This window comes from Festucalex cinctus, chromosome 8 (genome assembly GCF_051991245.1).
Source record: "Festucalex cinctus isolate MCC-2025b chromosome 8, RoL_Fcin_1.0, whole genome shotgun sequence".
Classification (NCBI taxonomy): domain Eukaryota; kingdom Metazoa; phylum Chordata; class Actinopteri; order Syngnathiformes; family Syngnathidae; genus Festucalex; species Festucalex cinctus.
In genome coordinates this window covers 28,699,520-28,724,175 of record NC_135418.1, presented here as the reverse complement: position 1 = coordinate 28,724,175, position 24,656 = coordinate 28,699,520, and the positions used below count along the sequence as shown (strand labels likewise).

Here is a 24,656-nt window from a genome sequence, read left to right as displayed (position 1 = left end):
TAAAGTGCACGAATGGAAGTTTATCACAAAAAAAAAAAAAAAAGTAAAAAAATTAATAAAGGACACAAAAGCTAAGGATAACATAAACAACTGTGCAAACAAAAGATGAAGTCCTGAATCTACGAGGCAGACCGCAGCGGGATCCTGCTGACAGGCGGTAGCGAACAGCAGCAGCACCCGCTGCCTTTTAGCCCGGCGGCTCTGCTGGCAGGTTGATTGCAGATCAGTTCACCTGTGTACGTATAGGAGAACACAGAGGAGTGACCACCAAAACAGACTAGTCCCACCCCCTTAAAGACCAAGGACCGTAACAATGTTCATTTACTATACATACATGGTCGTTTAAAAAAATAAAAATAAATAGCCTTACTATACATGGTCCTTTTTTTTTTTTTTTTATAAAAAAAAATGTCCTACTATACTACTATGCCTTTTAAAAAAACAAAAAACAAAAAACCTTAATATACATGTTTTTTTTTTTAAAAATGCCCTACTAAACATGGCTGTTAAAAAAAAAAAAGAAAAAAAAAAGCCTTCTATACATGGTTTATTTTTTTTAAATGCCCTATTATACATTAAAAAAAAAGGGGAAAAAAGAAGAAGAAAAATCACAATATTGTTATAAAGTCACGTTTGAACCCATTGGTAAGTTTTTTAGTAAGATCTGAAGCCAGGTTTGAAATGGAGGTCTCAAATTAGTGTTTGAAATCATGGTTTCAACTTCGCCTGTGGTCAAGGATTTGAAGGCAGGGTTAGGGTCCCAAATGAGGGCTTGAAGACGTTTGAGAAGCGCAAATGAAAATGTGCCTGCTGGGTATTTCCTCTGCAGCGCGACCTCCAAGCCAACCGACGACCTTCTCCTTGCAGCCGTATAAGTGATGCGGAGTGAGAGGACCCGAGAGGACCTTGTGCAGCGCTAACACTTTCTTTTTATGTCTCGCAGTGAATCAGGACACTTTTATGTCAGCGCTTCTCACCATATTCACACGCGCACACAAAAAAAAAAAATGAAATTAAACTGGCATTGGGGTCTCCCTTCAAGCTGTCACTTCCTCCTGGTTGCGCTTGGACGGCGCCCAAACAACATTTGAGAGATCCACAGCGTGGCCGGAGCTTTGCGGCGGCCGGGATGTCGCTTGACGGGCACGCCGACCACAATGCTGGGCTTCAACCGTCGCAGGCCTTAAACGAGAGATGAAAGGACATCAAATCAGATCTTTACAGTCACGGAACGGCTTACGGTTTGGCCCATGCAATAAACCAATTAGAAAACCGTTAGTTAGTTATGGCAAAGTTGAACAAATACAGTGCAAGCCAAGACATTACACAGTGTTAGTTAGTTAGTTAGTTAGTTAGTTAGTTAGGGCAAAGTTGAACAAATACAGTGCAAGCCAAGACATGACACAGTGTTAGTTAGTTAGTTAGTTAGTTAGTTATGGCAAAGTTGAACAAATACAGTGCAAGCCAAGACATGACACAGTGTTAGTTAGTTAGTTAGTTAGTTAGTTAGTTAGTTAGTTAGGGCAAGGTTGAACAAATACAATGCAAGCCATCACACAGTGTTAGTTAGTTGCTTAGTTAGTTGCCAAGGTGGAACAAATACAACAATGATTCACAGTTAGTGCAAGACAAGACAAGACATTACACAGTGTTAGTTAGTTAGTTAGTTATGCCAAGGTTTAACAAATACAATGCAAGTCAAGCCATCACACAGTGTTAGTTAGTTGCTTAGTTAGTTGCCAAGGTGGAACAAATGCAACAATGATTCACAGTTAGTGCAAGACAAGACAAGACTTTACACAGTGTTAGTTAGTTAGTTAGTTCTTTACCAAAATGGAATAGTGTACGACTCGGCCCTTGCGATAATCCAATGAGAAAACACAGTAAGTTAGTTCCTTAGTTAGCTAGCTACCAATTTAGTAAATGGTGGGTTATTTAGTGGCCATTATGAACACATTGCATCGTTCTACACAACTAGTTTGTTATGAGAAGGCTGAACAAATTGCAGTTAGTTAGTTAGCTAGCTATTGCCAGACAAATAGATTGCAGTGTTTCATAGTTAGATGGTTATGGTTGTAAAACCCATTGCACAATTGCACAGTCTAACAGAGTTAGTTAGTTAGCAAGCACGATGTTTCATGGATGGTTAGTTAATCTGTCCAAAGGAGAACACAGTAGTACTACATAGTTAGCAGGTTAGTTATTTAGTTGGGTGCTAGTTATTATAGACATACCAAGGGAAGACATTTCACATTGCTTCTCAGTTGGTTTGGTGAGTTCGTTTAGCAGTTAAGTAGGTTGATTTGTTGGGTTTTTCTACCACACCCAATAAGTATTATTATGTAGGTGTTTGTGCATCAAAAAGAGAAAGTAGATCACCAGAATGTTTCTGAAACTCAGATTATTCAGAAATAAACATTTTGGTGTATGTTCCTTCCCAATGACAGTATGTGCAATTCTAAGACACTCATTTTAAAGCCTTTGGCCATGTCTCGCATGTTGTTTACATTGCATCCGTCAGGCCAAAGTCAAGCATGAAAAACAACGTGACTCACGCAGGCTCATTAAGATTGATTTCTCCGCTTAATCAAAATAAATGCACAGGCGGGGAGCAGTTTAAGAGCTGAAGTTCTTTCAAAGCTAAAGAGAATCAATGCATGCGGCGACGCTTGTGATTTTTATTCAAAACGCACTCGCACCCGTCGGCTTGTGATAAAAATCAGGCCAGGACGTTTGGCGGCGGACAGATTCGGACGCTGGTGCTAAGCGTGGAAAATTATGGGATGCGTTACACGTTGACAGCTGTGCAGCACAAACCTCGGTACAGTTTGGGATTGAGTAAATGTCCTAAATAGTGTCAAATAGAATATTATGTATCTAGACATCCAAAAGCAGGAGACAGACAGAAAAAATAAAAATAAAAATAGAATCCATCAGGATCCACACGTCAGCAACACCAGTTCACTAATTTTGCATTTTATCTTTGCAAACTGTTTTCAAACTTTTAGTTTGGTGCAATTGTTATTCCGCTTTTATTACATTTTAATTGCATTATTGAAGTGCAGTTGTCTAATTAGCTGACAGTAGGTGGTATTTGGTGGGGGGGGAGTTTCAGAAGCGCTCTTTCTCTATTTTGCCAATGTTCACGTGTGACGAGCGGGTCTGGAACATAATTCCCTCGAAGACGCGTGGATGACTGCATATAGTACAGCTTGATTGTTGCTCCCTTCAGAGGCTCAGCCATGCTTGTAAAGCCGAAATTGCAACGTCGTCGCTCACGATCAATGAGAGCACATTTACAATCAAGTCGTCAGAAGAAAAACAATCCAGGGGCCAATGAAGAAGAGATCAATTTTCCAGCGTAACATTTGATTTGATGCGCGCGCACACGTGGGAATTCAAAGGCAAATGGGATCGTGAAATCTAACAGGATGGATGGAACTCGTAAAAGAAGCGTGAACAAGAGAGTGCCGGCGAGAAATAACACGGGTTTCGCAATACTGCCAACAGAAGAAAGATTCACATTTGCTCTGACACTGGAGAACTATGTGTTGGTTACGTACCAATCGTTTATAGTTTGGTACCGAGATTAGGTAATTATTAAATTAGTTTGTTGCAAGGAGCAACTGCTAACATTTGGGATGGATGGAATTTGTGGTTACTTTTAATGATACAGTCCGCTTGCAGTGGGGACAAGTGAGGGCAGCAACCATTCAACAGTTGTTGAGTAAAAATGTAAATTTACTGCCACCTACTGGGCCAGAGTGCAACGGTATTGTGATTTTAAAAATAAATACGAAGATGGCCATAATCATTCAGCCTTTCTGGAGGAATCAGCTGTGCTAAGCAACTAGTTAGTTAGAATATATTTCCTTAGTTCATTAGTCACTTTTGTCAGTTGGTGAGCTAGCTTAACCTACGGCTAGTTACAATCGTTAGTTACTTAGTTCAAGGAAGAATATTTCCTTTCTTGATTACTTTTGTCAGTTAGTGAGCTAGCTGAAAGTTAGTTCAAGTAAGAATACATTCCTTTGTTGTTGTTTTTTTTTAATAGAAAACATTTTCTTTGTTGGTTAGTTGCTTTTGTAAGTTAGTTAACTATCTGAAAGCTAGTTGCGAAAATTAGCTAGTTAGTTAGTTAGAATATATTTCCTTAGTTCATTTGTCACTTTTGTCAGTTAGTGAGCTAGCATAACCTACGGCTAGTTACCATCGTTAGTTACTTAGTTCAGGAAAGAATATGTAGGTTAACTACCTGAAAGCTAGTTGCAAAAGTTAGTTAGTTAGTTAAAGTAAGAATACATTTTCTTTTTTGGTTAGCTGAAAGCTAGTTGCAGTAGGTAGTTCAAGCAGCAAGAATGTATTTCTTTGTTGATGAGTCACGTTTGTTAGTGAGCTAGCTTAAAGCTAGGCACAATAGCTAGTTAGGACAATGGAGAACAGTTTTGTTTTTTTTTATTATGCAATTTAACACATTACACATGGACACACAGTTAGTTTGTAAGTCAGTTGGGTCACAAGAATGACGAGTTTGTTTGTTTGTTGCACCTGTAGTGTTGCATTTCAAGTGCACATCACAGCACACAGCCAAAAGCTTTGTCCAAACCTGGGCAAGTGGCCCAAAGCAAGAGAAATATTGGAGCTGGCACCTCTTCCACCGTGTCACACTTTAGTGGAGATGTTACTGCCTGGAACTTTATTTGATTTGAGTTTTCCTTCACTGTTTGCTAAATTTTCACACTGGACAGACACGATTCGCCTTGTAGATTCTCCAACGTGTCAGCTGTCATCGCTTATGTTTTGTTGTCCAGACAGATGCCTCCAAAATGGTCAGTCATGTTCACGTCCTCCATTCACAAATGCTCCATTGTGTTGTTTCTTTGCTATCACTCTGGTATCGAAAATCAATTTTGGCTGAAAAAAAATTAAAAATGAATGAACCTAATTGAATCAAATCGTTCCACTTATAAATATATCGAGGTATGTACTAAATCGTCTTTGATTGAAGAGCGCGCTAATACTCAATATTCTTTTATTGAAGTGTCTTTTTTTGGGGGGGGAATACACCATATTTGCATTCACTATGCATTTGTAAAATGTTTAAAAAATATATTACAATTAACATTTACATGGATATGTGTAGTTTTCTGTGCTGTACAAAGGATACTTGATATTACACTAAAATCTACAATATTTATTCAAAATATCGCTATTTGTTTTTAATTAATGTCACAATGAAAAATAACACTGACATTTGTATGTTATATTATCAAGGGTATACTTTGCTATTGTAAGGATAGCAGGCATCAAAAGTGAAGCGTATGTATAATTCCCACGTTTGATCTTTGCCGCAGATAATCAAGTGAAGTCGGAAGAGATGCATGCAATCTTCATTTCGCTTCATCTCAAGGTTGGCGAACGGAGCGCCGGGAACTCCTCGGTGACCTCGCACACCGCGCACACACACGTCCCACATTTCCACATTCCCAGCACGACCAATTCATTTGCACGCTTTGTAGTGCGACCACGCTGAATTATACATTCACATCTGCGCCACGCCGCCCGGTCCGGGCCTTGCCGTACACCGGCTCGACTAATTAAAAGCACTTGTCTGTCATAGCTTTGACAACTTGGAGCACAGAGGTTTAATATTACAATTTTTTGGGGGGGTTGATTTGAATTGAATCGCATCTTTTGTCTCCTCTGATTTGCATAAAAAGTCTGTTCTCATGTAAATGAATTTCAGAGATTGGCCTGCAACAATCCTGCTGCGAAACAACACTAAGGAAACAGATTGGATCCGATTTTTCAATTTGGATTAGTTGTGATTGCGGGTTAAAAGATTAAATATTGAGGTTCACAAACAACAAATGATGTCATCCATCTTCAAGTCTTTCACAGCATTTTTTTTAATATTTTTTTTTAAATGCGGTGAGCTCTGCCTCGATTAGTGCCGAGCGGCCGATACAGCACAACGGGGGCTAAGTGGCGAAATTTCATAAATGAGACGTTTTGTCTGCACACCTGCTCTCTAGTGAGCGCAATCAAAACACAGCCAAGACCAACAACGAGCTCTTTTGGGTCTAAATGACACCACGTGACACTTAATTGCTTTCACTCGAATGTTAATGGAGTTGCTTGTTTTGATTTAAAGCAATGCACAAGCGATCATGTTTCTTTTCAACAAAGTCAAGAACTGCTGAGTTTTCCTTACAACAATCAATGAATGGCATCGTAGTTAAAAGGAGTACAATACATGCGTATTTGTTGACTGAATTTCATCAAAACGTTTGTGGAATACTTCTGCATGTCGATCAAGAAATGTTCATTTCAACTGAAAACTAACAAAAGATGGCTGAGGTCAAATTAAATGTCAGGACATCCTCTTCCTAGTACAATTACCCAGTGGATTTCGGCAAACTTTTCTGCATTACTGTTGAAGGTCAGTCGAAGACGCAGTTGTTTTCCAATGAAAATATTTCAACCGGTGTGGCAGAGAAAGCTGAGATCAAAAAAACAAATCAATACAATTCTTGGCAGAGCCCCACTGCTCCACGGTCATACGGTGTTCCGCAGGGCTCCATTTCCTGCTGTTTTCAATGTATTTGCTGCCCCTTCCTGGTTGCCACTGAACTTCTTGAACTTCAATGAAATTAAAACAGAAGCTCGGGTGTTTGGTCCCAATTGGCACTTGTACATCCCACCCCGCTGACTTATCGAAAGCTAACACTCTCAAACTTGGATTTTAAATTGGGCAGTGATTTTACAGTGGACCGACAAATTGGTATTCTTAAATCCAGCTTTGTTTTTTGTTTTTTTGTCTTAGGCAGCTGGATAAGGTAAAGTCAATCCTCTTCTTAGGTACGGTAATCCATACCTTGGTTACCTCTCGGCTGGACTTCAGTAATGTGCTTGATTTTGGAGTCAGCCAGTCCTCCCTCAAGCATCGCCAGTTGGTCCGGAACGTTGCTGCTTGCCAGCGAACTGGAGCTTGTAGGAGGGAGCATATAACTCCAATTCTGACCTCGTTGTACATTTTAGAGTTCATTTAAAGATTCTTTTGCTTTCAAATCTTAAAATCGTCTCACCCCACCTTACTACTCTAAGCTCCTTCCTTGCTTGTTATTGTTCACTATTATTGTTTCGTGCTACTCAAATGTTTCTTAACGTTAACTAGCATGTTGAACGGTATAGCAAACGAGCAACGAATGAGCCAACACACGACACCATCGGCCACCTCTGCAACTTCTCCCACCGGCAATCGTGGGCTTGTTATCAGCGAGGGCGATTTCATTAAGCCGTCATCTGATCATCCATTGAGAGAGCAAATTAAACAACCCCCCCGTAATCTTTTGCCAACAAGCCTTTTGAGACTGACGTGGCCCCTTGCACCTCAGCCCTCTCTAGACTCCCGGTGAGCCGCTCTTGGGGTGTGATGATAATGGCGCCGTGTCAAAACACAGCCTCTCCCTCGGAGTTGCCTTGTGGATTTACAGCACACTGGAGAATTTATCACCTGGCACGTCGGCTAGCTTTGCATTATTCACGGAGCACGTGGCAAGAGAATGAAAGAAAGACGGGGAAAAGGGTTTGTGAATGTGGACGCTGTCGTGCAGTCGCAACCCTGAAGAAGCGCGAGGTTAATCAGGGATTTCACGGCTGTGGTTCACATCGAGTTCACTTGGAGGGTTCGTATGACAGATACACTTCTGGTTCCGTTTCGTACAGCAAACAAATGCTAGCATCTCTTATTGGACGTTCTGGTGTACAACAGCACAACCTTGATGTGTTGTACAATTACTGATAAGTGATGCCAGTAATTCATAACAACAGACATCTAGCATAACAGAAATAAAAAGCGTTTAAGTTTTTTTTTTTTTTTGTCCTTATTGTGTTAGCTTTAAGCTAGCTACTAGCTAGGCAACACAGCTAGCATGCAAAAGGCAATGTTTAAATACACATTGCCTAATAATCAGGTAGTATAATTTCAGACATACAGATATAAATCGAGCCGGCCAAAATCCTCAGTAAGCAGTAATATAGTTGTTCTTCAGAGGATACAGAATATACGCCTGTGAGTATTCGTATATTATCTACCTACATATGTTTCAACCATTTGTGTTCAAATATCAAACAGATACCATCGTTACCTTATCAGTGGCATTATGTGTCAGCATTAAGTTAGCCGATTTTAATGCATTTGAATTAGATTTCGGACTTTGAGAATAAACGCCAAAATTGTGTTATTTACTCATGTTGACTGGAAATTGAGAGTTATTAGAAATAATTCATTCAAATATAGTGAATTTGAAGGGAATTTTCAGTCGATTTTTGGTGTCCCGCCCCTAAAGTTCACGGCACCCTGAGCATCTGCCCAACTTGCCTAATGTGCGAGCTGGCCCTGCTTGTAAGTCAAAGCAAATAAATAAATAAATAAATAAATCATCCAAAGTTGGGTCAATCGTATTGCTCATCCTTGTCTGTTATTCATAATAACTACCATTTATATAGAAATAATACAATAGAAATAGAATAGAAACAAATCTAACAACTCGAAAAAAAATCATTTTCAGTCTGTCTGCTTGCTTCTTCGCAGGCCAGCATGCGACAGGAAAGTTCTGGCCCAGTTCAAATGGTTCTTATACGAGTAACCCGCACGGTCGCGACCCTGTCAGCATGGCGACCATCAGAAGTGACGTTCCACTTTCATCAACGGCGACCATTCGTACAATCTTATCCGGTTATTCCTTCGCAAGGCTCGCGTGGACTCAAAAGCTTGCGTCCGTGTCGTACCTGCGCTGTCCAGAGAGGTCTTGTTAAATATAATTGGCTGCTCTTGTAAGCGCTATTCATGCATTCATAGGCCGCCGTCCCAGAATGCACGACACAATAACCTTTTCTGCATGCCGGCTAAATGGCAGCGGGATAAAAAATAAAAAATAAAAAAAAGAAGCAAGGAGGCCACTGTTGCAGCATTTATAAATACTTCTTGGCTTAAAGGGGAGTCACAATAAATCACATTTCCTTCTCAGCCTATCATTTATCGTTCTAAATTAATCGGCTTCTTAGCGCTGACCAAGATTAAACTCTCTCTTGAAACCCTCATTTGAAACCCTGACCTGAAACCTGAACCTGTCTTGAAATCCTTCAATAAAAGCTTAACCCTGCTCTGACAACCTCATTTGAATCCCCAACCTAACTCTACCATGAAACCCTGAAACTCAAACCATAAATCTGGCTCGAAACCCTAATTTAAAATCCTAAAGCTATCAGAGCTGTCTTTTCATGACCAGAGAGGGCGGGAGCGGGACGGGCTGCGCTACTGTTAGAGCGGTCACGGCCGACTAAAATCATGGAGAATCTAAACCGCTCCTTTTAACGAAGGGCGTTTGATGCCTGCAGTTTGCGTATTTATGATTGAAACACGTCATACCTGCAAATCGACTTGGTCTGAGCAGGACTAAGGTTTAGATCGACTTTACTAATCTAACCCTGTCTTGAGATACTAATTTCAAACTCTATTCGAAACATCAACTCTGTCTTGAAAGCCAATATTTAAAGTCTTATGCTAGGTTCAGACCGAACTGAAAATACGCCACACTGGTCTTGCGCTTGTTTGTTTGCGGTGTGCTCAATGGAATTGGTTTCGCTCCGTGCCTCAATTGAGGAAGAGGAAGGATTTCCTCTTTGGTAGGTTTTGCTACCTTATCGTAGCATTGCTAACTTGCTTCACACTAAATTAAACAAACTCAACAGATAGGCCGACCGCCATGCTTCTTCCCCCAAGCAATCTCCTTTTTTGACCCGGTCCCGGTACACGTAGATCGCCGTGTCCTACAGTTCCGGGTGCCTGCAAACCGCGACAATCAAGTTAACCTAGATTGCTATGCTACACGTTCTGCACACAACCGCTTCCTGTGTTTTGTCTGCTGTGTGACGTTTTTGGACTATCTCAACACCGATTGGCTGTCGCTGATGCGATGGCGCAAAAAGGTCAATCCAGCCAAAGTCAACGGAATGGGCGAAGTAGCGATATGCTCGGCAGAAACATCCCAAATGCGCCGCCCAGCACGCCATCGCCCCCCCGTGAAGTCCATTGAATACAATGCAATCGCGCCGCCGGAAACTCCTTCCCCTGAACGTAGCATTACCCCTGTTGAAACTGTAATTCTAGCCAATTTGAAACTCCCAACCCTGGATAGAAACCCTATTTCAAAAGCCTTGTTTGAAATCCTCACTTGAAACCTTATCCTTGGCCAGAAAAAGGTGAGTCTCTTTTTTTTTTTTTTTTTCTGTCTTTGAAATGGGATTTTGTGTAACATGACAAGCGAGAATCATCTGGCATCCATCATCCGGACTAAAAATGACAAGTTGACGTCTTTTTCCTTTCTTAACAACTTGCAGACTTTGGCTCCCAAGTGGAGACAAGGAGAAGCTTGTTCCTTTCAGACGCTGGATGGAGACGGCGCTTGTACGTGTGCATGTTCGGGCCAAAGTATGTGACACGCAGCTGACAGGCCGAGTGGACGTTTTTGCCAGGTCGTGATGGTGCCACAGGAGCACCTCAGACGAGAACGATCGAACCACAGAAGATAATCCGGAGTGATGAGGAGCAAGTGGGACAAGGGTCTACCAGCTCCACTTGATGGGAATAAAAACTTTTTTGGTGGAGGGCCATCGGCCATCCTTGATTTACATTGTTACTAAATAAGTAAGTGAGATTTTCAATTAATTCCATAATTGTAATGTGACAAAATTCCATCTCCAATGCAGGAGATTCGCAAGACATTTGTGGGAGGCCATTTGGGCTCGATGGATAACGACATTAATCCTGAAAGAATAATGAAAGTGGTCACTTAGCGTCTCCACTGCAGGGCAGGAAAATAGCGTGACATCATTTGGCCAACCGGTGGCGACCTCGATTCGATCCCCCTCGGAGACGCTGATCACGCACCTTCTCTATCCAGCATGTATCGTTTTAATGTTGGAATGTGAGGGAAACACCGGTGACGGTTAAGTTGGCGGCCCCTCGAGGGAGGACAGAAGCTCGCTTCTCTCCAACTGCGCCGCCACCGCCTAAATAATTGAACACACGAAAGACGGAGTGAAAATCAATTGCGTTTCCGTAGCCTCATACTCCGTCTGGTTTGTGGCGCTGCTTTATAAAGCGCTCTTTGTTTCCCCCCCAACAAGCATGATGAAGAGCCGATGTTATTCGAGTCCAAATCATTCCCGAGGCATCAAGACAGTATCTTCCTTGTACACAACAATCGATATTTGACAATGTGTTCGCACTTGGCCACTACAACAGATTGGCACTAAAGCATAAGTTGTAAAAAGTTAAACTCTGGCTTGAAACCATACCCCACGGCTTCAGATCCTGATTTAAGTCAGTATTTCAAGTCAGGGTTTGAATTTGTAACAAGGATGAATTTCTAACTCGTGTTTCAAACCAATATTTAGGGTTTTCATTTAGGGTTTCCAGCTAAGATTTGTGTTCCAAAATAAGTTCTTAGTCCATTGGCTGAGTTTCAAACGTAGGCATTCAAGGGTTAAGGTTTACAAATAGGATTTCAAGACAGTGTCAGCATTTTACAGAATAGGGTTTCATCTCACAGGTTATGGTTTCAAACATGGTAAGATTCTAGTTTCAAGCATGAGTTAAGGTTTCAAGACAGGGTAAGAGTTTCAAATAAAAGTCAGTTTCGAAATGCTAACACTGGCTTGAAACCTTAAATTAGTTTCGAATTCGGGTTTCAAGCCAAGGTAAGATTTTCAAAGAAACAAGTTTCAAAATAATAACCCTTGCTTGAAAACTTAATTTGAAATCCTACCCTTGTTATAATACCTCACCTTGCCTTGTAACTGTAGTAAAATCCGAATTTGAAACTCTACTGCTGGCTTTACTAGAAAATCGAACTCTCTTGAAACCATAATCCGAAGCACTAAACCCTGGCTTGGAATCTTAATTTGAAACGCAAATGCTTGCTCAAAACCGTAACACAGCATCAAAACTGTACTGAAAACTGTCTCGAAACCCTAATTTGAAACCCTAACTCTTGTGAGGAAACCCTTGAAAATATTAATTGTGATGAACTCAGCACCTACATCTGTGATCAAACTTAAACATGAACTATCACTCGAGCTCTATAACCAAAACCTTAACTTCCGACAACGCAAAAACAATCTACCAAGCAGCAACGGCTCAAGGCTTGAAAATCTTGTAAATTGGGACACAGAGCCATCTGGTGGGTCATTGACCCGCTTCAAAATGACATATATTCTAACCAAAACAAAAAAAACGCACCATTTCTTCACTCTCAGACTGACCAACCGGCAAACTTTGTGGTCGCAAAATGTCGCCGGAAGAAAGCCAAACACTTCATAACAACGATAATGATAATCCTGTTGAAAAAGTTGCTGCGCGTGTAAGAGATGAAAGCCGCACACTCAGACGGAGCAGCTGACATGCAAAATACTGCAGGCTGGTCTTTTGGCACTCTGTCTGGCTCTTTTTGCGTGTACATTCCCACTCAAGATTCATGGATACACGCATTTTGCTAGATTACTCAATTTGTTATAGTGCCAAAGCTGAACGTCTGATTTATGAACAGTCAAGAGGCTGCGAGAGCCCATTAACCAGCACAAGCGTGGCGGGGCGGGATCTTCACCATATACATCAAAATACAAGATAATAACACTCTGCAATATATCGCCTTTGTGTCAAGAAGTTTCTTGCGGTATGATAATTTAACTCCACGCCATACTTGTCTCGCACGTGGATATTAATATGTCACTTTTTGACAAATATGTCAAAATGTGATGACAGTGAGAGTGAATGTTGATAGAATGACAAACTACAACAGGTGACAAGGTGGTCACGAGTCAGGAAAAATTGTTAGCGAGGAAACCGTCGAGATTGCTTACGTTTTACCTCATAAAATGCAGGTAATGGTCAACATTTGTAGGTTATAGGTGAGTGACCTGCTCACACACAGTTTCTATGATTGATGCTTGTAAGGTTTTGCGTATTCATTTTCCAGTCCATGTTAAGATGTGGCCCAGAAAGGTATTGGGACTGGAGCGTACACCATTTTTGGATTTAACTTAGACGTAAAGCTTGTTATCATAACAAAACCGGACTAATTAAAGAAAGCTGCGTCAATAACTTTCTTCATTATTCTCCATCGTTATTAGGGGTGTTAAAAAAAATCGATTCGGCGATATATCGCGATACTACATCGCGCGATTCTCGAATCGATTCAATAATCGGCAGAATCGTTTTTTTTTTTTTTTTGTTTTTTTTTTTTTTAGGATTCACACCTTGAGAATGGAAGAATGTTATATGAACGGAACATTAAGCCTTAATATTTTATTTTAATGCTGTTCAAACATGAAACAGATTACAACCTCTATAAGACTGAAATTTCAGATAAATAAATAATACATTTTCATATAAATCTTACACTCTACAAGCTTACTGATTAGTATTTTCTAAATTTGAATGAAAAAAAAAATCGCAAAAATCGACTTATAAATTCGTATCGGGATTAATCGGTATCGAATCGAATCGTGACCTGTGAATCGTGATACGAATCGAATCGTCAGGTACTAGGCAATTCACACCCCTAATCGTTATCATGACAACATCCGGAACTGTCATGATAATTCCACCTCAAAGAAATTCTCTCGTTCTTGCTCTGACAAAGATACAAGTGATAATAATCTAAGCCTCCTCAAACAGTAACTTATTTGAAACTCGAACCTCATCCCAAAACCCTACTTCGAAACCCTAACCCTGCAATAGAGCTGGCTAATTTGAAACCAGAACCCGGCCTTGAAACTTTAACTCCAAACGTGCGCCCTTAAAACTGCTGGGTCACAAATTATGTTCATTTTGTCAAAAAACCCCCCGAAACAAATATAATTTCGTCAATGCATATTTTTCACCAGACTAAAACTAGACTAGACTCGACAGTGACTAAATCAATAGGCATTTTCGTCGACTAATAAAGACGAGACGAAAATGTACGTTATTTAATAAAAACGACTAAAATCTATGGACAATATACCAATACTGGGTAATTTGACGCAGCAGTTTTAAGAGTGTGCGTCATAAATTCATTCAATATCTTTTTTTTTTTTTTTTAAACAATTACAGTACAGCTGAACATGTTACTGCGACTATTGTACATAAAGTTAGCAAGCATTGCATTTAGCAACAAAAGGCATCAATCTATTGTGAGCAAGTTGTTTGCTGCAACGGATTGCGTTCGACTTTAAAGACTCCGGATGTCAGCCGAGCTCTACTTGAGCTTACAGAACGTTCTCGGCGCATAATTCCATTTTGCAAAGACACCAAAAGGCAGCGAGGCGCGGATTCATTCGGGAGATCATCGCAGATGTTGCAGATGCCAGCATTCTCATCTCGACGCCGGCGTGTAGTCATTTCAGCGATTTGACAGGTACATCCTCTTTCGACACAGGCAGCCTATTACAAAGCGCGCGCGTGTCTCTCACATGCGAGCTGAGCTGTGACAGCTTCACTTGGCAATGCCGGCATACAGTGGCTTTCAGTCAACTGAATTACGCTGAATGTGCAAATGGCGCTAAAGCAATTATGAGGGAGATGGATCAGATCCTTAAAAAAAAAATGCAGATGCATTGCAATGAAGCTGAATCTTGTGGGAAACTTCATTCCTTTCAGTAGTTCACTCCAAATATGAAAATCATTATAGGTTATACATTTGCAAAGACAGAGAATTAAATATTTCAACTTGCTAACAAATATATTCAACGGGTTATTTCACCCCGCGACCCTTGTGAGGAAGAAGCGGCTAAGAAAACGGATGGCTGGAAGGATGGATGGATGATTTCACCATGAGTATAAATGCGAATCATGAGCCCACCAATGGCGTTTCCCATTATATGTTAGCATTAAGCAAGCAGAGACATTCCCAAGTAAAAGTTTTTTGGTGACTCTAGGAATAATTGTAAATATAAGTTATCATACATTTGCTGCAACGAAGAATTGCTTCTGCTTGCAATGAAGAATGCTTTGCTCTGCTCCACATTCACAGTCACATCGCCAAGCTATTTATTATCCTAACAGAAGATGACTCAAGAAGCGCAAGAACCGGAACATCTAACGCAGCAGAATGGTTAGAGCCAGTCTGCTGAGGCCACCTGTTTTCTGTTAAGAAATGATTGAAAACTTGACCACATGTACTCAGCAATCTTCCACTCACATGTACGCACACATAGACAAACAAGTACATTGTTTTCCAACTATGTTTTGCATTTGGATTATTAGGGTTGGAACACCTATGTAACTAAGGGCGTGGAAATCAAATAAAAAGAGGGCAAGGATGGGATTTTTTCAGAGAGTGAGGTAGTGAATTATACAAGTCAGTTCCTCCTTTTTGTGTCATGTTTAATAGGTGTCAAAGAGGTAAACCTGACAGTTACACAAAATACAAGTTGTTTGATTTTTAGTTTGACTGTAAACTTCAACTCAGAGCGCATCAAAAAGCTTGACGCCTCTTTTGACGAACTGCTCACAAGCTGACAAACTCCTGCTTACGGCATCGTGAAGTGACTTGAGATGAGCTTGCTGCCATCGGCAGTCACGTGCAACTGGGAGTTCAGTTCCTTGCTCAAGGACACTTTGTGACATGGTCACAACTTTCAGGTTTGGAGCCGATCACTCTACCACGTGAACCGCGAGGGAAATGAGGAAACAGTTAACACGATTCAAGGGGGCACCGCGAGGTCTGATGAAGCAAGCCCTGGCTTAGTGCATTAGAAAATGTAGATAAGGGGCCCACACCGCTCAGAGGAGGAGGAGGTTGGCCTATTACGGAACAAATGGCTCGGAGAGCAGAACAAGCTTCCCAGGAGTGAATTTGGAGGAATTAATGCGTTCCAATTCTCAGTGATGAGCGTGAGTTCCGCTGGCAGACATCTTCCCCCCTTGCACAAGACGGCAGCCTGAGGTGCTGCGTGCATGACATTTGGAAGCCCAAAAGGATCTACGGCCTTCGTTACACCAGGAGTGGAGAAGGGGTGGGGGGGGGGTCGGTGGGGGGGGGGGGGGGGGGGGGGGTGGAGGACGTTGGTGACTTGTCAGCATGACAAGAAGACGGCGCACAGCTAATTGGGGAGGGTAAAGACATGAGACCCATGGGGAAGCTCAGTCTGGGCAATGAGACAATTTGACTTCATAGAAGACACCTGGTCAAGATTGGACCGATGGATTGATCATGTATCAATGGATGGACCACAGATTAATTTTTGAGGGATCGATCTTTGAATTGATGGACAGTGTTAGTATATGAAAGGCTGAATGTTGATGGATGATGACAACGGCTGATTGGACAGATGGATGAATGACGGATGGATGATGGAATGATTATCACTGGATTGGTTAATGAGCAAGTGAATGTATAGATACATTTTAGAGATCATTAACTGATGATGGATGAGGAATGAGTGGATTGGACAATGGATGACTGAATCGCTAGAGGGATGAATGGCTGAAATACTGATTGCGAATGGATAAACAGATGATTTTTTTTTGCATGTATGTATGTAGACAGGATGCTCATGGCTGGGTAGATGGATCGAACGCATGTTGAAATGATGACTCGAAATACAATAGCTGAACATCCAAGAGTCGCACATAGTTGACAGTTTGCACACATTGGCTGCTATCTGATTGCGTGTCTGTGGTAATCATTTATTATCATATCATTGATCTTACACAAATGACATCAATTATCTCCATGGCAGGCTCCTATAAAAGAGCGTTAATACATTAGTTCAACGGCTCTCACCTTTCCGAGATGTTAACGGATCTCCAAATTCATCAACTTAAAGATCCTATGAATATTAAATGTTGTAGTAAGGTGCCGCATACGACGAGCCATATGGGTAAATTATGAGACATGAGCACATTAGCCCCGCGGGAGGTCCTGCTAAATGGTCCGTGGGCCTCATCTGGATCGCCATTTAGAAAGACGATGCTAATGCTAATGGCTCACAACAAAGCCCAAACGGAGAGCGCCACATATAGCATGTAGACTCCGTTATAGACTGTTGTGCGGGTGCATAATTCCAGTACGCAGCATGAGCTGCATGCAGGGGGCGCTATTGACATTACAACCAGAATAATGCAATCAACATCACTAATTAGCAAACCCACACTCTTTAATTAATTTATTTTTTAACCCCTGGGGTGCAATATGGGATTTTTCTCAACTGTATCTTCAAACCTTTATCTATCCATCCATCCATCCATCCATCAATCTACCTAGCTACCTACCTACCTTCCCATCCATCCATCCATCCATCAATCTACCCAACCTGATTTTGTGGGTAGCTACCTTTCTATCTAGCTACCTACCTACCCAGCAATCTAGCTACCTAGCTACCAAACTAGCTAAACCCAACCCACCGGCCTACCTACCTTTCCATCCATCCATCAAGCTACCCATCCTGATTTTGTGAGTATAACTACAGCTATCTGGCTACCTCCCTCCATAGCAACCAAACAGGCTAAACCCAACCTACCTACCTACCCTCAAGGAGACGAAACCACGTTCAACACTTTATATAGGTAAATAATTTGTCAAAATAACACCCGGATGTGAGGAATGATCAGTAGTATATACTTTTTTTTGTTTTGTTTGTTTGTTTTTTCAAAATAGGAATGTTACCAAATTGTGACTTACTTAAGTTTCGGCATGTCACCAGCGATATGCTATAGGCTACTATGCTAAAATGCATGATAACTTCATTAGATAGACTATACTATCTATTCTAATTTACTTATACTAAATATAGTTCTGTATATTTAGAGACTATTATCTAGATATCCGTGTTGTACAGTAGCCTAGTAAACCTCTCGACCTCTAGCGTGGTGACATGATTTCCTCTTTACCAACCAGCACATCCCGCCCATTACTCGTAACAACACAACACAATCTGTGGAGAAGGCGTGCGCCTGGTGTGATATACACTTTCACATTAGGTGCTGATCAGAATTGGCTCGCTTGTGTTGAAGTATGGCATTGTGGTGACAGGCCACCCCCTCCCTCCCATGGAGATCATTTACACAGCCACGAGCGGAGAGCTCTGACAGTAAATTGCGCAAGCACAAAGTCACCAGCACAAAGTGCAGCGGAGGCAGAACGCATCAGTTGGGCGGAGGGCGGAGGGTGTCGCGGGTGACTTATCTCTTATCTGAGGCTGCCTCTTCACTGCGGGTCTTTTAATGCCTCAATTCCCATTTAGTGCCTGATTTCTTTTGACGGTCTATTTATTTTTACTTTCAAGTCAGCCATGTCCACATTGCTCTTCAAGCAGTCAGGGTTCGTCCCATTTTGGTGTTTGCATCACTTCTCGAGAAAACGCTGGGATTACTGCAACGGTCCTGACTTTGTGGTTGTTACGAGTCGCTGCAAACCTTGCTTGTTGCCCTTTTTCTAGATTCAATCAAAAACCTTGAATCCAAATGCAATAAGCAGATTTTCAAAAAGTGAACAGGGAAGACTTGGCAAGTCATGTTGGTCAAGTTGAAATCTAGTCGAGTCTTTCACTAATTTTTGCTAAGTCCCAAGTCGTACTGTTGGCAAATTAAATCTGACAAGTCATGGAAGTAGCATTCCAAACATCTGCCACAATGCAGAACTAATCTAAAATGCTGCTCTTGCAGCGGCTGCCGTTAGAGAGTACAGTCGTCAGTGGCATCTCTATTATATATTCATAAGAATGACAAAAGATATAATTGCCGTACATTCAATTAATGTATGCCTGTTTGCTGAGTTTTTTCCCCACCCAAATCTCTACTGTCCTCTCCTTACAGGAGCTCAGCCTGGGGTTGTTTTTTGCCTTCATCTCCGTCCCTCATGTTTTTATTTTCATCTATGAAAGTGGGGCGCTGTAAAAGAGCCGGCATACTGCCACAAGCAGAAGTGGGATCGATAATTGAATTGGAATGGCTAAATTGTTACCAAAGGGACCACAGTACAGGTGTACCTAAAGAAGTGTCCTCCTTCGGAGTAGCGATACAAAAGTTTGCCCGTGTACAAACAAGACGAGCTTGCGTTTGCGACGTGAAGACCCAACAGCAGACTGCTTGATTAAAAGCAGAGTAACTTCTCAGGGAACGGTAATGCACTGACAATCCCGCGCTGTTTGCTTCAATCAGGGACGGTTTGTAATTAAACTGTGCCTGGGCTGACTGCAGAGTGGATGTTTGGACATCTGTTCGCTTCCTTCACGATGCCGCCGGCGCACAACTTCAGAGTGGAGAGTTAACGTTTCGAGGAATATTGATTTGTAAAGAACTCAACCTGGAGTCTTACACAGGAAATGAATATGTCTCATAAAAGTTAACAAGAATTCGCCGAATTGTTCAACGCTGTTACATTATTATGGTTTCATCTGATGAGACTTTGGGATGGGTAATGACGAATGAAATGGATTACTTTTTTTTTTTTTCTTTATGGAAAAGTTGCAAAAAATGTGCTTGTTTTCTGGAGGAGACAAAAATGCTTGAATGTGCAACTTTATTTGGCTCTTCACCAGAATATAATGACTTCTTCCTTAGCCAGTGCAGCCAACACTTTGCAAAGCCTCGTGGGTAAAAAGAAAATCAGAATACCTCTTGCTCATGCCTTGGCATGGAAATGCTTGGCAATACGTGCTATGGAACCAGTTTGCATGAACTCCTCATTTGAAAATCGAACATAAAACCTTACCTCTGACTTCAAACTTAATTTGAAAGCAACCTTTTTTCAAAACCCAAACACAGAGCTGAAATCCTAATTTCAATCCCGAATCCAGGGTTCAAACCCAAATTTGAATCCCTAATTCCAATCAAACTGAATTTGAAAACTCAACCTTGTTTGAAATGGAATTAGTTGCTTAAAACTCATTTGAAACCCTCAACTTGCCATGAAAACTCAATCTGTAATGCCGACACTGGTTTGAAACCTTAACCTGGGCTCTTAAACTTTATGTTGAATCCTGAGCATGGCTTGAAGCCCTATTTTAAAACCACACACTCCTATTGTAAATCATTTCTCTACAATACTACCTTTTGTGTAAAAGTCCTCTGCAATGTGTGCACGTCGAGCGGTCGTATTCAACAAAAGCGTAGTTTGCCAATTATTCACGGAAATCAATTACATAAACACTACGCACATAAAAGTGGATTGTAACAAAGCATACAGTAATTGAGCAATAATTCTAGGATTATACTTCATCCATCCATTGACCGCTCTGCAGATAAACACGAGCAGCAAGCTGCTGCTTTCGCGGGCAGCGCATGATGGGACGTCCTGGTGAGTTCGCCTTCATCTGGCCCGGCGGGGGGCCGAAGGGGGGCTGCACTGGCGGAGCCCGCTGTCCGAGCAACCACCACTTATCTCCTCACCCAGAGTGTCTGGCTCCGGTGTGGGTTCATCCTCCACGTGCGATTCATCGGCGTTCCTTTTGTGCGAGCGGCGGCTAATACCTGAGCTACGGGCCAAAGCTCGGGAGCATCTTATCGCACTCGAGCAAGCTCCTGGCCCACCAATGGAGGCCGCTCTTGTTGGGGACGCGGGGCTCGCCGGCCTTATCTAAGCGGACGCAGCACTCCTGCTATCCCCTGGAAGTCGGCGCAAGCCTCCCAGATTAGCATCCCCCCCCCACTCAATCCATCTCCCCGCCCCTCCCAAAACACCCTCGGATACACATCATTACTGTGATTATTGCTGTTTATCGGGCTGATGAGCACAGAGGCAAGCATCGGGGGCCGCTGCGCGCAGGGGCAGCTTTGTTCTGGTCCGATGTTTGTTTGGTTCACGGCTTTGTCACGGAGGTAACGAGGATGCCTATCAAGCGTGTGCTAACAGGCCTCTGGGGGCCGGGGGGGGGGGTCCAGAGGAGTGCTTTCATTCCGACAGGAGGATTTGAAGCAGGATCACATTTACAACATCCTCGATCCGGTTTAGTCTTTTAGCACAATGTGACACGCCATAAGCCTCACAGCTCTTTGTTTTTTGAACACATCAACTGTACGTTGTTGCGAATCAATCACCCCCCCTCCACCCACCCTCATATAGAGAGCCTTTAATCTCCCTGAGACCTACCACACAATGAGCAACCACGACCGAGTGAGATTGAGCTGCCGCGCCGGCAGCTAGTTTTACTACGATCCAAAATTTGAATCAAAAGATGAAGGCCATTGCAACGTTGCTAATCAAACCTGCTTTGTCGTAATACGTGAGTTTTCGGCAACAAACAATGACCTCTCCAGGTCAAGCAATATCCAGCCGGCTTCCGCCAAACCATACCAATTAAGTATATACTGCATATTCATACATAAATATACATCAACTCACAGAATGGTTTTCCATTGCAGTTTAAACTTACTCCAACCTCCAGGACAAACCGTGGCCAACAACATAGCCCAGGATGTTACTTTCTCTTGGGGTATGCAAACTCATGAACACAACTGTAAATGTACAAAAGCTAAATGACACATGAATGCTATGAATTATCACCAAAAATTCACACACACACACACACACACACATCTCTTCTCATATCAATTTCAACCTGGCTTGATACCCTCATTTAAAACCACACCCCTTGTTTTGAAACCTAAATTTGGAACCCTAACTCCTGTGCGCAACCCTGATTTGGAACTCTGACCCTAGCTTGAAACCCTACTCGGTTAAATAATAGCCTATATTCCAGTTAGAGGCCATTGCTCAACTTGCTGCGCGCTTACAGTTACCCACACACAAAAATGTCTTGTCCCGGGCAATAAAAACTTTACGAGAAATAATGTAATGCTGCAGATTAAGGCGTCTTTATGCGCTTGCACAATGTATTAGAGGTGAACTGTTGAATTAAAGCAGGCTGCTGTTGTTTCATCCTAAACCAACAGCGGGGCATCTGTTGGTCTACGAGTACAAACAGGCATCGTAATTAATTCAAAAGGGGCTTTAAGCAAGGAATTATTCAAATCAAACTCGGTGCGCGAAATTGAGTTGGAATGCGTTTGAAATACAGGAAGTCAAACAGTGGAAGGGGGAGAAAAGGCGTTTAATTAAATCCCTGTCGTCGTCGTTAGCGTGCGCCCCGGTCACAGCTTACATGTGACGCGCTAAAAAGCTGACAAGCACTTTTATTCCAAAGTTATTAACTTTTTAAGCACCCAATTACATCTGCTGTTGTGCCAGCACACAGCTTAGAATCTTCCCTGGCAACTTTGGCTCATGGGGGATCACTGTCCCCGCCCCTTGAGTGTGCCCAGTCAAGCCCTTAACTAATGTTCAGACTCTTTTTACCAACCCCCTACCACCATACATTTACAATGAAAAATAAAAATAAAGGCACCGTCCTTGCAGTTGGTGTTTCAAGAAGACTAAAACACTGGTTGAGCAGAATCAGCTTCCACTTGTTTGCATTTTCTGCCATCAGTCTCCTTACCATGGCCGAGAGAGGCAGCTGAGCTGAAATGGTACTTCGAAACCGGAAAACAATGTCAAAAGACTGCATTAGAGTTGCTTGGCCCAGAGAAACAAAATACTTATTGTAGTACAGTCCTATCTTTCACTTTCTACAATCTTCTAGGTGCTTTCACAAATTCACCACTTACAATTTTTCACAAGCTTCAACAGAATTGCAATATTTATGAAAATGTGTTTCAAATGTCCATTCCTCAATCAAATGAACTGACATCTTGTTCACAGTATATCACCGTCCAAATATTTTAACTTAGTGTATATCAATGGCATTGAATGCTTTATTTCTACAGTATTCTAAATCTTTAATTTACCCTTCAGTAATCAATACAGCTCAACCAGAAGACTTGTGAAATATTTTACACATTTCAATGTTTTAGCTAAACAGAAAACACTAGTATTACATTAAAAAACGCAAAAAGGCGCCAGTGCAAAACAAAAGACAAACTTACTATCATGTTAAAGTTAGCACAGCTACTCTAGGAGCTCGCACTCGAATATAGCTTCAAAACATAGGCCCTTGGACGCCATTATTTACTGTTTACCGACCTGAATTTGCCGGGAGAAAGCAGACGAACGATGCCCTCTGCCCAGATTACGTCCACTCCGAGGAAACAGGAAAGGCAGCAAAGTCCCGCCTCCTAACAGATCTCGACCCGGAACAAGTAAAACTACATCCGCCTCGTATTTTAATCACACATAAATAAATATTCTTTACCATATTAAGGCAGCGAAAACTATCATTTTGACATCGGCATACATGTCAACAACAATATAAATAATATTGGAAAATAAACTGCATTTTTAGTAATTATTCAAAATTACACATTTTCACCATACAAATGAAATGTGGTCACCCTACGTTAGGGGTGTCGCACAAGATTATTGTAGTTTATGTAATGAAACCTAACTATAACTATAAGATAGCTATAATTGCTGTGTAAAGTATTTGTGTCTTTGTCAAGTAAACATACAGGATCTTTCAGAGTTCATTTTTAGTTAAGTTTAGTATTGCTTGATGTCCGTAACAGTAATTTAATTGGAGAATTATAGATGACCTGACTGTCTGACTGCATTACACAACACTGACCTTTGTAAAGTCATTTTGCCTCTGCAATCTGATTTTTTTTTTAAATTTTTTTAATTTTTTTTTTAGGATTCTTGCATCCCTGCTTTCAAAGTACAAAAAAAAAAAAAGTTCACTTGCTGCATCTCCCAATACTTTGGGCTGCACCCTTAAACGTGTCACTCGAGGTAAGCCATTCCAAACTCCAAAAGTCGAAAAAAAATAAAATAAATCTTTTTGAGTCTGAATGAACACGTTAAGTGGGATTTTGCTTATGTTATGTGACGCCAATACAACCACCGTGATCTATCTTATCTTCCCTGTCGAGTAGTCCAACTTTGCTTAAAAAAAAAAAAAAAAAAAAAAAAAAAAAAAAAAAAAAATTCCTCTTTAATTTGAAAAAGGCAGAGTTGGGCCTCGCTCAGAGATCCTGCAACAAAAGGACACTTAATTCCTCCAGTAAGCTACAGTCGTAAGCGGGCGACTTAAAACTGACGTGACAGTCTTGCCCAAACTCTGTGTTGGACAAATATATACAGTATTTGCTTTTAATCTTCTTATTGAGTCCAATTCTGGCTGAGGGGAAAAAAATGGAAATCACATACAAATGAGGAGTTAATTCTAATTTGCTCAGTCTGCTTGTCCGTCAGCGACCGTGTCCAATTTTTAAAGATGCGCATGGTGAAGTGGCCAGCACGCTATAAAGAAGCTCGTAGCAGGCGGACCAGCGACGCAAGGGGGAAAAAGCTTCGTTTTTTTCCTTCTTTCGCATTGAACGAGCTCCAATTATGCGTTCCTTCCAAAAAAGGCGACACGTGTGCGCAATTACACCTTATTCAAATCCATTTTCCGTTCATTTACATACACGTGTTAAGAGTTTGCACATCCCTGTCCCAAAGCTATATTTTTTTTTGTGATATAAATATACTGTATAACTACAACATGGCTGTGTTGACCATTTACATTCTAACTCATGTTAAATGGGAGTCCGGACCACCCTGGAAGGCACAAAGCGTTTGCCAAATTGGTAAACGGGCGCAGTGAGGATACACCGGCGTTTTTGCATT

General features: G+C 41.6%; 1 long non-coding RNA gene across 1 annotated transcript; it reads right to left on the bottom strand.

The window, feature by feature from the left end:
- Positions 1-23,174, bottom strand: LOC144023232 (uncharacterized). Its single transcript, XR_013284505.1, has 2 exons — positions 23,073-23,174; positions 1-1,182 (listed from the first exon to the last, which is right to left on the bottom strand). It is a non-coding gene; the product is annotated as an uncharacterized LOC144023232 (long non-coding RNA).
- Positions 23,175-24,656: the final 1,482 nt, after the last annotated feature.